At 49.5% G+C, this 14,745-nt stretch overlaps 1 protein-coding gene across 2 annotated transcripts in view; it reads right to left on the bottom strand.

Moving 5' to 3' along the window:
- The window catches only part of SCNN1B (sodium channel epithelial 1 subunit beta), a 37,160-nt gene extending 35,667 nt beyond the window's left edge, over positions 1-1,493 (bottom strand). The window contains exon 1 of one of the 2 annotated variants that reach the window (XM_083412689.1): positions 926-1,493. The gene's annotated coding sequence lies outside the window, so the exon portion shown is untranslated. The remainder of the gene's footprint in view (positions 1-925) is intronic. The other variant, XM_083412690.1, reaches the window with a different exon arrangement.
- Between the last annotated feature and the right edge of the window lie 13,252 nt (positions 1,494-14,745).

The raw sequence follows: 14,745 nt of genomic DNA, 5'->3' as shown, positions 1-14,745 counted from the left end.
CACTTTAGCTAATGGGGCCTCCTGCTGCTGCTGCGCTGCCAGTGCGTGATTTCTGTTCTCATCCTGAAGCAAAGTTCTTAACCTGAAGCACTATTTCTGGGTTAGTGGAGTCTGTAACCTGAAGCGTATGTAATCCGAGGTACCACTGTAGAGTATTTAAATCAGTTAAAATAAATTACGGTCAAGAGAGCATTGGAGGAGCCAGACGGTCACTGGATCAGGACAAAGGACACGGGGTAGGGTAACCAGGTAGTCCAGCATTTTGTTCTCACCCTCTTCTGGGAGGCCCACAAACAGAGCCTGAGCGCAGCACAGACACCGCGGCTGGTAGCCACGGAGAGCGTCATTCACCGCCATGGATTTGTCTACACCTGTAGCGCTCTGCCACTGGAACTCCCTGCCAATTGAAGGCTGGAGAGCTTCAGAAGACGAGGGGGGGAAGCAGCAGCAGCGCCCAGGTGGGTGAAGGGTTCTGGCACTTGCTCGCCCCCTGGGAATGAAGTTAACCCCTTTCTTAACCTAGGAAGGTTCTCTCAAGGTTTAGGGGGGGGGGGGAGGAGGCAGATTTCCATCCTATAATCATCGCAAGTAAAGGGGGGGGGGGTTGGATGTAGAGAGGCAGCTTTCAGACCTCTTGGAAGAGGGAACGTTCTGGACTTCAATAAGCAAGAGTCGTATGAACTTGAGCCATGGGGACCCCTTCTGTCTTCATCGAAGGTAACCCCTCCCGCTCTGCTAGGGATTCCTCCTGTTCTCGATCCCTTGGGTGGGATCAGGGGCGCCCCCCCCCCGGAGATGATCGCTTAGGGGAGCCGGCGGAAGAGGCAGCCCTCCGGTTCGACGGAGCCCCCGGACAGTTTGATTCCCTCCCCCCCCCACTCGGCTCGGAGGGGTCCTTGGAAGGAGCGACCTGCCCATCCCTCACCTGCCTCTCCGCCTGCTTGGCGGCAGGTGCTCCCGCTGGTCCCGCGGACGCCTTCCTGCGTCTTCCCCGACGGCTCCGTCTCAGGCTCCGTCTCTGCCTGGAGCTCCCGCCTCCTCCGTCGCCTCTGCCCCTTTCTGTTGCCCGGAGCGCCCTCCGTTCCTTCCCACCCCCCTCCCGTTCACTTGCCAAATCCTCGCCCGCCCCCACCCTCAGCTCGCCACCTCTTCCTCAGTCTTGTTAGTACAACGGCCTGGCAGGCGGAAATGCGGCCGGCGAAGCTTTTCCCAGGCGGGAGGATGCGGCTTCAGTTGGATTCCTCCCCGTCGGCGGGCTGGGAAGGGAAGGCGTGCCGGGCTTAGGGAAGAAAAAGCACTCTGAACATGCGCAGAAGCCGTCTCTACGCCAACCTTTCCGACAGGGGGCGCTGCACTTCTAACTACCAGGGCTGCGAGGCTGCTCCCGCTGCCCACCCGCTCTGGCGACCTTTCAGTGCGGGGCAGAGCAGAGAGGGAGGGGAATCGGGACCTGCCTGACTCGGCTGCTGCAGAGCAACCACCCAGCCCAGGACAGGTTTCCTCCAGCTCATAGCCCCATCCCGTCCTGAATTCTCAAAATGCCTCTGAATTAGTTGCTGGGAATCGCAGGTGGGGAGAGAGCGTAAGAAGAGCGTGCTGGATCAGGTCAACGGGCCATCTAGTCCAGCATCCTGTTCTCACAGTAGTAGTTGCCTGTGGGATTCAAGCATAAGAGCCCTCTCGCCTCCTGTGGTTTCTCCCCTCCAGTGGCGCTCAGTTGCTGCTTGGTGTCTTTTCCCATTGGGACATCCCTTTGGCCCCTGCGAGAAAAAGATTCTGGGCTGAATCCAGCCTCTCTGGCCTGATCTGGCCACAGAATTTTTCTTCTGGAACCTCCAAATCCAGGAGTAGTCTATCTAGGTCCTGGGAGGTCGCGTTGAGAACCAGATGTTGGCTTGATTCAGCACTGCAGGGCTCTTCTGATGTCCTCACGGGACACTGTCCATTTAAACACAGGAGGGTGTTGATGGGGATGGGCTTGATCAGACCTATGTCCGGTGTCCTTGTCTCAACAATGCCCCTGCAGGGCTACCAAGCGGGGCACAAAGTTGACCAGAGAGCCCCCTCCCTCTCCACTCTTTGTTGCTTTTGACCTGGCACATTCCAAGAGAAACTCCATGCTTCTCTGGAGAGAAACCAAACACATTGGCCACAAACCTCTTTGTTCCTTCATGGGGGCTGGTCTCTTTGCCTTCTCCTCTCTAGAGATAGCAAGTGTCTTTGCAGAGTTCACCACAGCCCTGCTGATGGCAGACACACAGCTGGAATTGACTGTGCTGGCTTCCTTGGAGAGGGGGAGGAGGAGGAGGAGGAGGAGGAGGAGAAGCAGAAGGATGCTTAGGAACATCTGAAGGTGCCATCTTAAAGAATTATAGAGTTGGAAGGGACCCCCAAGGATCATCTACCAGTGGTGGCCAAATTTGGCCCTCCAGCTGTTTTTGGACTACAACTCCCATCATCCCTAGCTAACAGGACCAGTGGCCAGGGATGATGGAAATTGTAGTCCCAAAACAGCTGGAGGGCCAAGTTTGGCCACCACTGATCTAGACCAACCCCATGCAACATGTCCCTTGGTCTGTGTAGCCCAAGTGCTCCCCTTTTAATGCCCTGATCTCAAGCAAGGTGGGAGGGAAGCCTAGAAAGAGAAATGCACTCTGCACATGCCTAGAGGCCCTCTTCTCAGCTACTTCAAACATTCCTAACATGGAATATGCAGACCCTTATCAGCATCATTATTCTAAAGACTTCTCTGCTGTCCTCCACAAAAGCTTCCAGGACAGTTTGTTGACTCTGAGCCTGACATTTTCCCCGCCAACGCTGCCTCTTTGTTTTGTTCCACCGCTTGTGCAATTGCCGAAACTCACATCATGGGGCCTCATGTGCAATGTATGACTTACAGTGCCAGGCTGTGGCCATTGCACTTTTCTCAGTGGAACTCTGGGAGAATGAATGCATCGTTCTAAAAGGCCAATCCACGAGCAAGCAAAGCTCACATAAGACAATGCCCAGGGGACCGCTTTTTGGCACGGGAAGGAAGCTCTACGTTGTGTAAACAAAGGGTTCATGATGCGTTTGGCAGCTGGGGAAGCCAGAGGGCTCTCAGAGCAGCAGGCAGGCTGGTTTTGCTTTCAAGACATGAATTGCTGGCAAGCACCTGTGTGGCTGCTTACACCTTAAAACACACCTCCCCAGCCCACCCTCAAAAGAATAATGGGAACTGTAGTTTTCCCCCACAGAGCTACAATTCCCAGTACTTAGCAAACTACAGTTCCCAGGATTCTTTGGGGGAAGTCAAGTGCTTTCAATGTCTGGAGTGAACACCGACAGATGTCTCTTTTCAACATTTCATAGGATCATAGAATTGTATACAGGCAACCTGTGATTTGCACGGGGTTTGCATTCTGGGTCACTGTGTGCATTGGTAAGCTCATAAGCCCACCCTGTCCCCATTATGCCCTGTTATGCCCCTGCCCCCCGCCATTATGTCCTTTTCCAGGTCCAAAAACAGCCCATGTGTGCATGGTCATGTGTGCTTTGAATGCGCACAAAACAGCCGTTTCCTGTACAGTGGTACCTCGGGTTAATAACTTAATTTGTTCTGGAGGTCCGTTCTTAACCTGAAACTGTTCTTAACCTGAGGTACCACTTTAGCTAATGGGGCCTCCCGCTGCTGCTGCGCTGCCAGTGCGTGATTTCTGTTCTCATCCTGAAGCAAAGTTCTTAACCTGAGGTACTATTTCTGGGTTAGTGGAGTCTGTAACCTGAAGCGTCTGTAACCTGAAGCATCTGTAACCTGAGGTACCACTGTAGTTGGAAGGGACCCAGAGGGTCATCTCATTCAACCCCCTTCAATGCAGAAATCACAGCTAATTTCCAGAAGTGATCTACTTTGGATGTCACCTGGATGTCCAACTGTGCAAAAATTAGGCTTATATCTTTCCTGGTATCCATATTGGAAGAAGAAAAAGAAGAAATCTCCCTTCTCTTGCCACTAAAATGGGTGCAAGTTGCTTTATGAAGCAAGATCAGAAGAGCTTGGCTGCTGGATCAGGTCAAAGGGGGCCCATCTAGCCCAGCCTCCTGTTCTCTCCATGACCAGCCAGATGCCCTAATGGGAAGCCCACAACAGCAGGTCTCTCCCTACTTGTGCTTCCCAGCCTTTGAGGCATCCTGTCTCCAACAGTGGAGGGAGAACCTACTCACCATGGCTAAGACACTGATAGCCTCCTCCTCCTCCATGCATTTGTATAATCTTCTTTTAAGGCCATTCAAGTTGGTGACCCTCACTGCCTCCTGGGGAAGTGAGTTCCACAGTTTAACTCTGCACTGTTTTGAGGAAGTCCTTTAATTTGTCCCAAACCCTCCAACATTCAACTACATTGGATGTCCACGAGTTCTGGTATTAGGAAAGAGGGAGGAAAAAACGTTATTCTCTTTCTCCACACCTTAATTTTATACGCCTCTATCACGTCATCTCTTACTTGCCTTTCTTTCTAAGCTAAAAAGTCCCAAATGTTGAAAACAACCTTTCTTCAGAGGGGTGTTGCTGCATCATCCCCTTGATGACCCAGGTTGTCCCTTTTCTGGCCCTTTTGCAATCCTGCCCCATGGAAGGACAGCAAAGCAGAGAGAGGAGGACAGTTCCACTCTTAGGAAATGGTGAGGGAGGCTGACGTCAGGGAGAGTGATGTGCTTCCCTGACTGAGACATTCTAGGGAAATGACTAGAGGGAACATAGACTGAGTCCATCAATCAAGCTCAGTGTTGTCGGCACTGACTGGCAGCAATGGCTCTCCGGAGAGGAGACCTTCCCCTGGAGATGCTGCTGAGGATTGAACCTTGCGAGCTTCTACGTACAAAGCAGATTCTCTGTCGTGAAGGTGCATGGCCCTTTCTTTTGGGGTTTTGTTTCTTTCAGATGAGAGAGCCCCCCCCCCTGCTGTTTCTCATATAACAAGCAGAGCCCAAGCAGAAGCAAAGAGGAAAACACAGAAAATACTCCAGGGAACATTTTTTGGGCAGCCTCTCCAGCTCACCCCCGCCCAGTTTCTCTCTGCCATTCCAACTTGAACCACTCCCTTCTCTCTCTAGCCTGTATTATCTTTGCAAATTTGAGAGCAGCTTTCAACTGAAGGGTATACAAAAGCTCTCCATAAAGCATAAAATCTAAATATTCACCCACCAGGCTTTTGCCTCATGCCCGTGAAAGTAAACTACCTGCCCAGAGCTATGAAAAAATCTGAGTCTTTGGTGACTTCCAAACCATTTAACACTCATTTAAAGCATATGGCTTTTTACTAAAGAACCTTGGGAACTGCAGTTTGTCAAGGGTGCTGGGAATTGTAGCTTTTGGATAGATACAGTTTCCAGGACTGGGGGAAAGCATGGTTTTTAAAGTGGTATAAACACGCTTTAAATGTATGGTGTGGATGTGCCTTTCATTTATCAACTCTCTTACTCCAGTCACACTTCACATGAGGAAAGCATCAGAGAGAAGGCTCCTCACGCTTGGACCCCCAGCGCTGGGGTGAGCCCAGATTCTTCCCAACTGAGGAGGCAATGTAGTGTAGTGGTTAGAGTAGGACCAGGGAGACCAGGTTCAAACTCAGCCCTGAAGTTTGCTGAGTGACTTCAGTCTCTCTGTCTCTCTCAGTCTTGCCAAACACACAGTGATTTTGTGAAGACAGAAGGGAGGCGGAGAGGACCACATACATCACCCCGAGCTCCTTGGATGAAGGTTTGCAATAACAAATGAACAAATTGAAATGACAGGCATACAAAGCAGTGACGTGAAGACTGGAGCACCTGTCAATCCTGCCACCATGATTCAGGCACGTTGTCTGTCTTAAAGAAAAAACCAGGTATATGAACATTCAAGTGTTTATTGTTTCATTCTTTGCTTCTGAAATCCGGTTCATCCTTGAGGAGGGAAAAGATGGAACATTTCCTAGTGCCACAGCCAGTGTCTGTCTTCCTGCACTTCAGGGGTTTGGAGTAGATGATCCTTGGGATCCCTTCCAACCTGACAATCCTATGATTCCCCCTTGGTCTGTTATTCCAGGAGTGACCTGCTGGGTTTGTTCCAGCTGCAGAAAATCACAGAAATGGAGCAAAGTCAGAAGCTGAAGTTTGGCTACAAAACTGGCCCTCTGTTTCAGAGAAGAAGCCAGCAAATCCTGGTTGGTGAGCCTCACACCCTCAGAGTGTCTTACAGAGGGGTGGAGGTTCCCTGTGGCCCCTGCGTTCCAGGCACTGGTGGGGTGCAGCTCCACGTCCCTGTCAAGCTGGGTGCTCCCAGGTCTGAACGGATGAGCAACTTCAGGGAGTGACTCTCCTGAGTCACCTGTTTGTCCTCTTCCAGCCCACATTCCCAGTTCCTCCGAGCTGCTCCGTTTCTGCAGCAGCCACCTCAGCAGCCCTGGATGCATCACGGCAAAACTGCATCCCTTTTGCAGGTGTCTCCACCTGGGCCTTCCCTGAAATGCAACTCCTCCCTTTCTGAGATCTCCTGGTGCCTCAGGATCAGCAAGTTTTGACCTGCAGAGGGAAAGGCTGCCCAAGTTGGTGCTTTTGCTTTTCAAGCAATTATTGCTGTTGCGGCGTCTCTTCCTAAACCTCATGGTTCTTCTTCCTTTGTTCCGGGTGTCAGCTCCAAACACTCTTCCTTGGGCCATTCTTCCTGCCTCACCCCCATCCCCAACCGTTCTGGTGTTTTATTGTGGGTGAATTCTGCAACATGTTACAGACACAATATCAAGGCATGAGCAGTGGATTTGTCCTGCTTTATTATGGAATTGAAAGGGACCCTCAAGGGTCATCTAGTCCAACCCCCCTACAGAACAGGAAGCACAGCTAAAGAATCCCTGGCAGGTGACCATCCAACCTCTCTTTAAAAGTTTCCGATAAAGGAGAGTCCACCACTTTTGGAGGGAGTCTCAGTGATGTTTTATGGCTGTCCAGAGGGGCCATAGTGCAACCAACCGGAGGATCTGAACACTTGTGGTATGAACAGGTATGGGATTTCATCAAGTCATTTTGGGATATGGACAGGGAAGGGAAGATCTCCCAGGGTGGGAGGCTGGGAGAAGAAAGGAAAACTCCCAGGTGAGAGCTGGGAGGGTCCACCCCAGTGCTGGATTTACGTATAAGCTAGACAAGCTATAGCTTAGGGCCTCACTCTCTTGGGGGCCCCCCAAAAAATTAAAGGGAAAAAACCCTGGATGTACATTTCCAAAATATAAGATAAAAAACAAATAAAATAAAACCTACATACAGCAACAGTGTTTTGTGTTATGTGCAAATGGCTTTAGATACCTATTAGGTCCATAAAATGCCATATAGTATATATTCAACACAAAATACAGGGACAATTTGTTGTTGACAAAGGACAGCTGGACATATAAAGGGCCCCATTACCTTCAGTAGCTTAGGGCCTCCTCAAATCTAAATCCGACCCCTTTCTGTGTGAGACAAGGATTAAGATCTACCTTTGACAGAGGACTCTGCATTTTCTTTTCTCTTTCTTTCTCTGATTTCGTTGTTATCTAGATGAGTTTATTTTATCTTATTGTAATACGAAAAAGCTTTAATAAAATCTTATGCGGGGGGGGGGGGGAGTTACCGGGCTGTGTAGCAACTGCAAATGAAGCAGCGTGACCACCTCAAAACTTTTGCAGCTGCAAGTAGTATTGAAAGTGTCTGACCACCCTGATGGCATCACGAGTACAAATCACCGCAAATATGCAGTGAAGAGGATGCCTTTTCTTTCTCCCCAGACCCACAGATTATTTACTTGCATCAACATTGCACTGCTATTGGGGGTTCCAGTGTGAGACAATAGTAGCCCCAGTTTGTTTGTTTGTTTGTTTGAATTTTAAAAAGACCTATTGTGATAATGAGGGATCAGCTAATTTTTCTCAGTTTTGTTCTAAACCTGTAACTCCCACGAAAAGGACCAAATTCAGATATATCCCTGTCACTTTTAACAGTCATAGCTTCCTTTTCCCAAGGAATCCTGGGGTGAGGTGGAAGTGCTGAGAGGCTTGCTGGTCCTGCCCTAGAGACTGCAGTTCTTTGAAATGAACACCATGCATTTCAGCCACCCCCTTTTGCCCCAGGATGGGAGAGTGATCTCCTTATCAGCAAACCAATTCACAGAATTCTTCAATGCCAGTGAAACCAAAGTAAAATGGGTATAAGTTCGTGGTATAAAGGTACTTGCTGGCTCTCAGTAAGCATTTTCTGGCTCCAGGGTCTTTGTGTTTTTCCATTGCTGCATTGACCAAGAGCCCGCAGATAGAGCAGGACTTTCAAGGGATGCAACTGGGAAGTAGGGAGGGGGAAGAAATTCAATTTCATTTGCATTTAAAGGCAAACTTACGAAATGTGCATCTCCTAAAGCAATATGCGAATCAAAACACAGTTACCCGCTGAAGAAAAACTCAGCTGGTGAAAGGCCTTTTAAAAACCGCTATCAGTCAATTTGATAAACAAATGCTTACTTGAAGACAAAGAACGATAAGGGGCTGTTTCCATAACACAAGTTTAAGGGCTTCAATGAACACAATTGTTTGGAGACAAACAATCTGCTCCACAGCTGTGTTTGCAGTCCAAGCAGGGCATCATAGAATTATAGAATTGCAGAGTTGCAAGGGATTCCTGAGGCTCATCTAGTCCAACCCATGGGTGTAGCCAGGGTTTTTGTTGGGGGCAGGAGAGGTTTTTGTTAGAGGGGGCAGAACCTCAAATTTCTATAGATTTTTAATTATTTATATTGATTGGGGTGGTATCTGCCCCCCTGCCCTCCCTTGGCTACGCCCATGGCCCAACCCCTTACAGAGCAAGAATAAGAGCTGAAGTATCCCTGACCGATGATCATCCTTTGTCGGAATCCACTTGTCTCAAGAGACAATGGAGTATGTCTCCAGGGGTGAAGTCAAAGCACTGTGTTGGCAGCACTGAAGTGACCTCCCTGGGGTGCAAGCCTGGGCAGCGTGTAGGGAGGGCTGCCCAGAGGACAACACACACACACACACACACACACACACACACACACACACACACACACCGGCCTCGCTGATGTGGTCCAAAGGAAGCAGAGCAATGCACTTGGCACCAGCTTGGCTGCAAGAGTTGCTAAAGGGAAGTGTACAGTAGACCATCCTTCATCCTTTGAAAGTGGAGAGTCTTCTATGCTGGGTGAGAAGGAATTCCCTGCACAGGGTGAAGAAGAAGAAGAAGAAGAAGAAGAAGAAGAAGAAGAAGAAGAAGAAGAAGAAGAAGAGTGTTTGTGTGTAGATGTGGCATCCCTCCAGCAAAGGGACGAGGGCTCCTCAGCACGTGGGGTGCCCTCTCCTGCCTCAGGTGAGAGGACGACACCTGTGTCCCTGGAGGATTGATGGGGCTTCTTGCTTCTGACAGGAGAAGAACTGCTCGGTCCTGGCTCCAGGCATGTTTTGTCTTTCCTTGCGTGGAGATCAGAAGCAGGTCAGGCTCAGGTATTTTGTACTATTCCGCCCTCTGCAATTACTAAAGGAACACAACGCCGAGCAAGCCCAGAACTTCGGCTGGGGACGTGTCTCCCCCCCACCCTCCAGTTCACAACCTTCCAGCAGGATCATTGACACACCCACCCACCCACACCCACACCACCCCAGCAAAGGAGATGGAGGGTCAAGATGGTCTCCTGCAGTGGAGGAAGGAGGCAGCAACTGTCCTGGCTTCTGGGATCCCCTTCTGCTCTTCAGCCAGTGTAGTGTAATGGCTAGTGTGTTGAGATATAATATGGGAGACCAGGGTTCGAATCCTCACCCAGTCATGAAGCTCCCGGGTTAATTTGAGCTGCTCCCTGGTGGGTTGGTGTGATAAAGGGGGAGGAGAACCATCTACACTGCCTTGAGCTCCTTGGAGGAAAAGGTGGGAGATGAATGCAATGAAGGAAAGAAGTTCTGGTTTTCTGAACCAGGATTTGCTGGCTTCAGTCTTGTGCGGTGCTTAGTCTTAAAATGGTTGCTGGACCCCATCTGATGGACCACTGATGAGTTTTATATTTACAAAGCAAGAGCACCCAGACAAAAAGTGCCCCTTTGCTATGCCACATTTCCCACTGGTGGAGAAGTGGTACCGCCATCTGTGCCAATTTGGGGGCAAGATCGTGCCTCTTTGGGGCGAGATCTCACCCAAAATAGACATGATCCTGCCCCAAATTGGCGCTGATGGTGGCAGCAGTTCTCCGCCAATGGCAGAAGTGGTGGGGAAGGTGTGGCACCTGCCAACGTGCCGCCTGAGGGACTTCTGACACCTGAGGCAGCAGCCTTACCCTGCCTAATGGCCAGGCTGGCTCTGCTGAGCCCCTTACATTGGATGGGACAAATGTCTTGTCACATCTCTCACCCAGGACGTTTACTAGCTGACTATTACTCCCTTGTGAACAGAGCTTCTTCTGTTATAAAACAATTATTTAATCAGATTGCACAACCTTCTTGAGGGTGTGGAAGAGTTTCTGTCCTCGCGTGACCCTTTGCAGTCTCATGCAGAAGCTGCCTGCCCCCCCCCCCCAGCCTTTCTATATCCCAGCAAAATTAGTGGTGTTTGTAGGGGCTGATTGACTGCGGATCCTGAACTGTTATTACAGACCCCAGAAGGAGGTGGGTGCATTCAGGAGAACTAAGTCACCCTGTGAGGTTCTGCTCTGAGATCAGCCCTGCCTTTCACAAGTGTCATAGGATCATAGAGCTGGAAGGAAACTCAAAGGTCATCAGGTGCACCCCCCCCCCCCCGCTGATGCAGGAAATCCATGGCTACAACATTCCTAGTAGGCGGGCCACCCAACTTCCAAGGAAGGGAGATTCCACCACCTCCCAAGGAAGACTCAAGCAACTCACGCTGTCAGGAAGTCCTTCCTAAGGTTTATGCAATACCTCTTCTTGTACATTGAACCCATTGGTTTGGACCCTTCTGTTTGGTGCAAGAGAGAATAAATTTGGCCTGTCATCTGTGTGACAAGAACAATGGCAAGAGAAATTGATGAACTATGAAGAAATGGCTAGATTGACATACGAACTGAGAGATAAGGACAACTGTGACTTTAAAGAAGAATGGGAACTTATCACATATTACTTAAAAAGACAACAAAATGGACTCCTTGGCAGGTTTTGAATAAACATACACAAATCTATTGATTGTTAATGTAGTAGGTAGATATAAGGATTCATACAATTTTACAGTATGCAGAGAACAATATGAGTTGTTATCTCACATCTTAATCATCTCTTCTCCAGACTTTGTTGTTTAGTCGTTTAGTCGTGTCCGACTCTTCGTGACCTCAAGGACCAGAGCACGCCAGGCACTCCTGTCTTCCACTGCCTCCCGCAGTTTGGTCAAACTCATGCTGGTAGCTTCGAGAACACTGTCCAGCCATCTCGTCCTCTGTCGTCCCCTTCTCCTTGTGCCCTCCATCTTTCCCAACATCAGGGTCTTTTCCAGGGAGTCTTCTCTTCTCATGAGGTGGCCAAAGTATTCTCCAGACTAAACGTACCTAATGCCTTCAGTCTTCCTTTGTAGGGCTTGTGGCTCATCCAGAAGACCTCCCTTCTCCAGCATTCCACCTGACCTTTATCCCAGTCCTTATCTGTGTATTGGATATGAAACCGTAGAGTGGATTTTTGGTGAGTGCACTGGAAAGAGGGGGTTCATCCTTCACTCACCAGCTGGAATGTTCCCCCCAATGCTGTCCCCCTCAGTGCAGCAATTAGTTGGGGGCACCCAAGCTCTGCTGCAGGATGATAATGAAGAAAGGAAAGGAAGGAGATGATTCCGAGAGCCTTGAGTTCCAAGCATTTTTGAAATACAGACTTCTATTACGAGGTGCTTGTACAGCTCAGAGAGGACTGTCATCCTTTTCATGGATGCATGCATCCGTTATGAACACCTGTTTGCCCATAACCTTATCCCCAATTAATAAGCTCACATAAGAACATAAGAGCCTGCTGGATCAGGCCAGTGACCCATCTAGTCCAGCATCCTGTTCTCACAGTGGTCAACTAGACGGGAAACCCACAAGCAGGATCTGAGGACAGGTCTCCCTTCCTGTGGTTTCCAGCAACTGGTATTTAGAAACACTGCTTCATCTGACTGTGGAGGCAGAGCATAGCTGCCCTGGCTACTAGCCCCCATTAGCCCTCTTCTCCATGAATCTGTCCAATCCTCTTTCAAAGCCATCTAAGTTGGTGGCCATCACTGCCTCCTGCAGCAGGGAGTTCCATAGTTCAATGCCGTGCTGTGTGAAGGAGGACTTCCTTTCCTCTGTCCTGAATCTTCCAGCTTTCCGCTTCCTTGGTTGCCCCCAGTTCTAGTGTTAGGAGAGAGGGAGGAAAAACTCTTCTCTAGCCACTTTCTCACACACCAAAGGAATGAAGAAAGGTTGGTTTAGTACATGAAACGAAAAGAGACAGGGTGTATAGATGCTTCTTCACGTAGCAAGGTTACACACACGAAGGTAGGAAATCACACACTAAGGTAAAGGTAAAGGTACCCCTGCCCGTACGGGCCAGTCTTGACAGACTCTAGGGTTGTGCGCCCATCTCACTCAAAGAGGCCGGGGGCCAGTGCTGTCCGCAGACACTTCCGGGTCACGTGGCCAGCGTGACATTGCTGCTCTGGCAAGCCAGAGCCGCACACGGAAACGCTGTTTACCTTCCCGCTAGTAAGCGGTCCCTATTTATCTACTTGTACCCGAGAGTGCTTTCGAACTGCTAGGTTGGCAGGCGCTGGGACCGAACAGCGGGAGCGCACCCCGCCACGGGGATTTGAACCGCCGACCTTACGATCGGCAAGCCCTAGGCGCTGAGGCTTTAACCCACAGCGCCACCCGCGTCCTAATAATCACACACTACATCAGCTCTATACAGTGGTACCTCGGGTTACAGACCCTTCAGGTTACAGACGCTTCAGGTTACACTCTGCTAACCCAGAAATAGTACCTCGGGTTGAGAACTTTGCTTCAGGATGAGAACAGAAACCGTGCGGCAGCAGCAGGAGGCCACATTAGCTAAAGTGGTACCTCAGGTTAAGAACAGTTTCAGGTTAAGAACGGACCTCCAGAACGAATTAAGTTCTTAACCACTGTAATTCTATGATTCTCTTATTTCTGGTCTTATTACAGCTCCTTCCTTGGCTTCACTGTAAGCATGCCCCCTTTTCTCTATCAGTTTTTTTTTTTACTTACCCAGCATCACTTCCCTTTTCCCAGTTGCTTTTGATGGCTCCTGGTCAAACAGGGCAGGTTTACTTAGAAACCTACCTTGCATCAAACTGGGGGAAGTCCCATATCCCATTTCAATTACACACACACACACACACACACACAGAGAGAGAGAGAGAGAGAGAGAGAGAGAGAGAGAGAGAGAAACTTGTGACTTCTGCCCCCAGTTCATGCCTCCAAGATGGCCCAACTTCAAAGATGAGCCAGTTGACATCATCTCCCTGGCCCTCAGCATCATCAGGAAGGTGATGATGCAGTGAGGATGATGATCCCTGTCAGCCCTGGGAAGACACACTCATCACCATCAGCAGGAGGCCAAGTGGCGGTGGTGGTTTGACCCACCAAGTTATCAGGAAATCATCCTTGACAGCAGCAGCTGGTAGAACTTGCTCAGCACCTTCTCTAGCCTCCCTCACCAGGAAGAAAACAGAGTGGCTTCCTCTGGGTCTGGCTCTGACGGCCACCAGAAACCTCTGTATTGAATGTGCTATCAGGGCAGGGCTTGGGGTCAGAGGTCCAGGGCCCCCACTCAGCAGTGCAGCAGCAGGGATAGCTTGTTCCTGTGAAGAATCACAGGACTGTAGACTTGGATACCTCAACATACATCTAGTCCAACCCTCTGCAAAGCAGGTATCATGGCTAAAGAATCCTCAAGAGAGGACCACCTAACCTCTATTAAAAAACATTCAATGAAGGAGAGTCCACCACTTTGCAAGTTTGTCCGCTCCACCGTCCAATGGCTCTTACTTCCAGATGTTTAGTCAAAATCTCCTTTCTTGTCATTGGTTTGGGTCCTACCCTCTGGTGCAGCAAAAAATAAGCTTGCTCCATCTTCCATATGACAGCCCTTAAGATATTTGAAGATGACTCTCATATCACCTCTCAGCCTTCCCTTCTCCAGGCTAAACATTCCCAGCTCTCTCAACCCTTCTTCTAAACAGGAGTCCGGAGTCTAGAAGACTCAGTCCTCTCCTCCAGCACTCAGGATGGGTGGGAGAGCGAGGCCCAGCTCTTTGAGAAGCTGAGCACGCTGGACCTCTGTGGGTCTGGAAGATGCCAATATAGAGGCTCATCCACAGGGGCAAAGGGGTGGGGTGGGTATTAGGAGAGACTCGGATCTGTTTGTATCTGTGTATCTAGAAAAGTGGTATATAAATGCAATTAATGACAAGCAAACTCTAGTTGATGTTAAACAAAATTCAAGCTTTTCATTGTATAATATGTGAATCCCACATAGGAGCAACAACAACTTGCATTTTAAGAGTTTATGAATGTTGTGTCTACCAGTAAAAAATAAGATTGCCCTGCAAATTAAATATGTTATTTGATTGTTTAGTTTATCCAAATAGTCATGGCACCAATGTTCAGGGAGTTTTAGTGTAGTCGCCTCTGCTTTAGGGCCTGATCGACCATAGGCCTGGAGATGGCTGGTGTTTGGACTTGACACTCACAGAAGCTGAGCTGGATGAGCACATTTTGCTTTG

This window comes from Podarcis tiliguerta (assembly GCF_965153285.1).
Source record: "Podarcis tiliguerta genome assembly, chromosome: 14".
NCBI lineage: Eukaryota > Metazoa > Chordata > Lepidosauria > Squamata > Lacertidae > Podarcis > Podarcis tiliguerta.
This window is presented reverse-complemented; position numbering and strand designations above follow the sequence as displayed.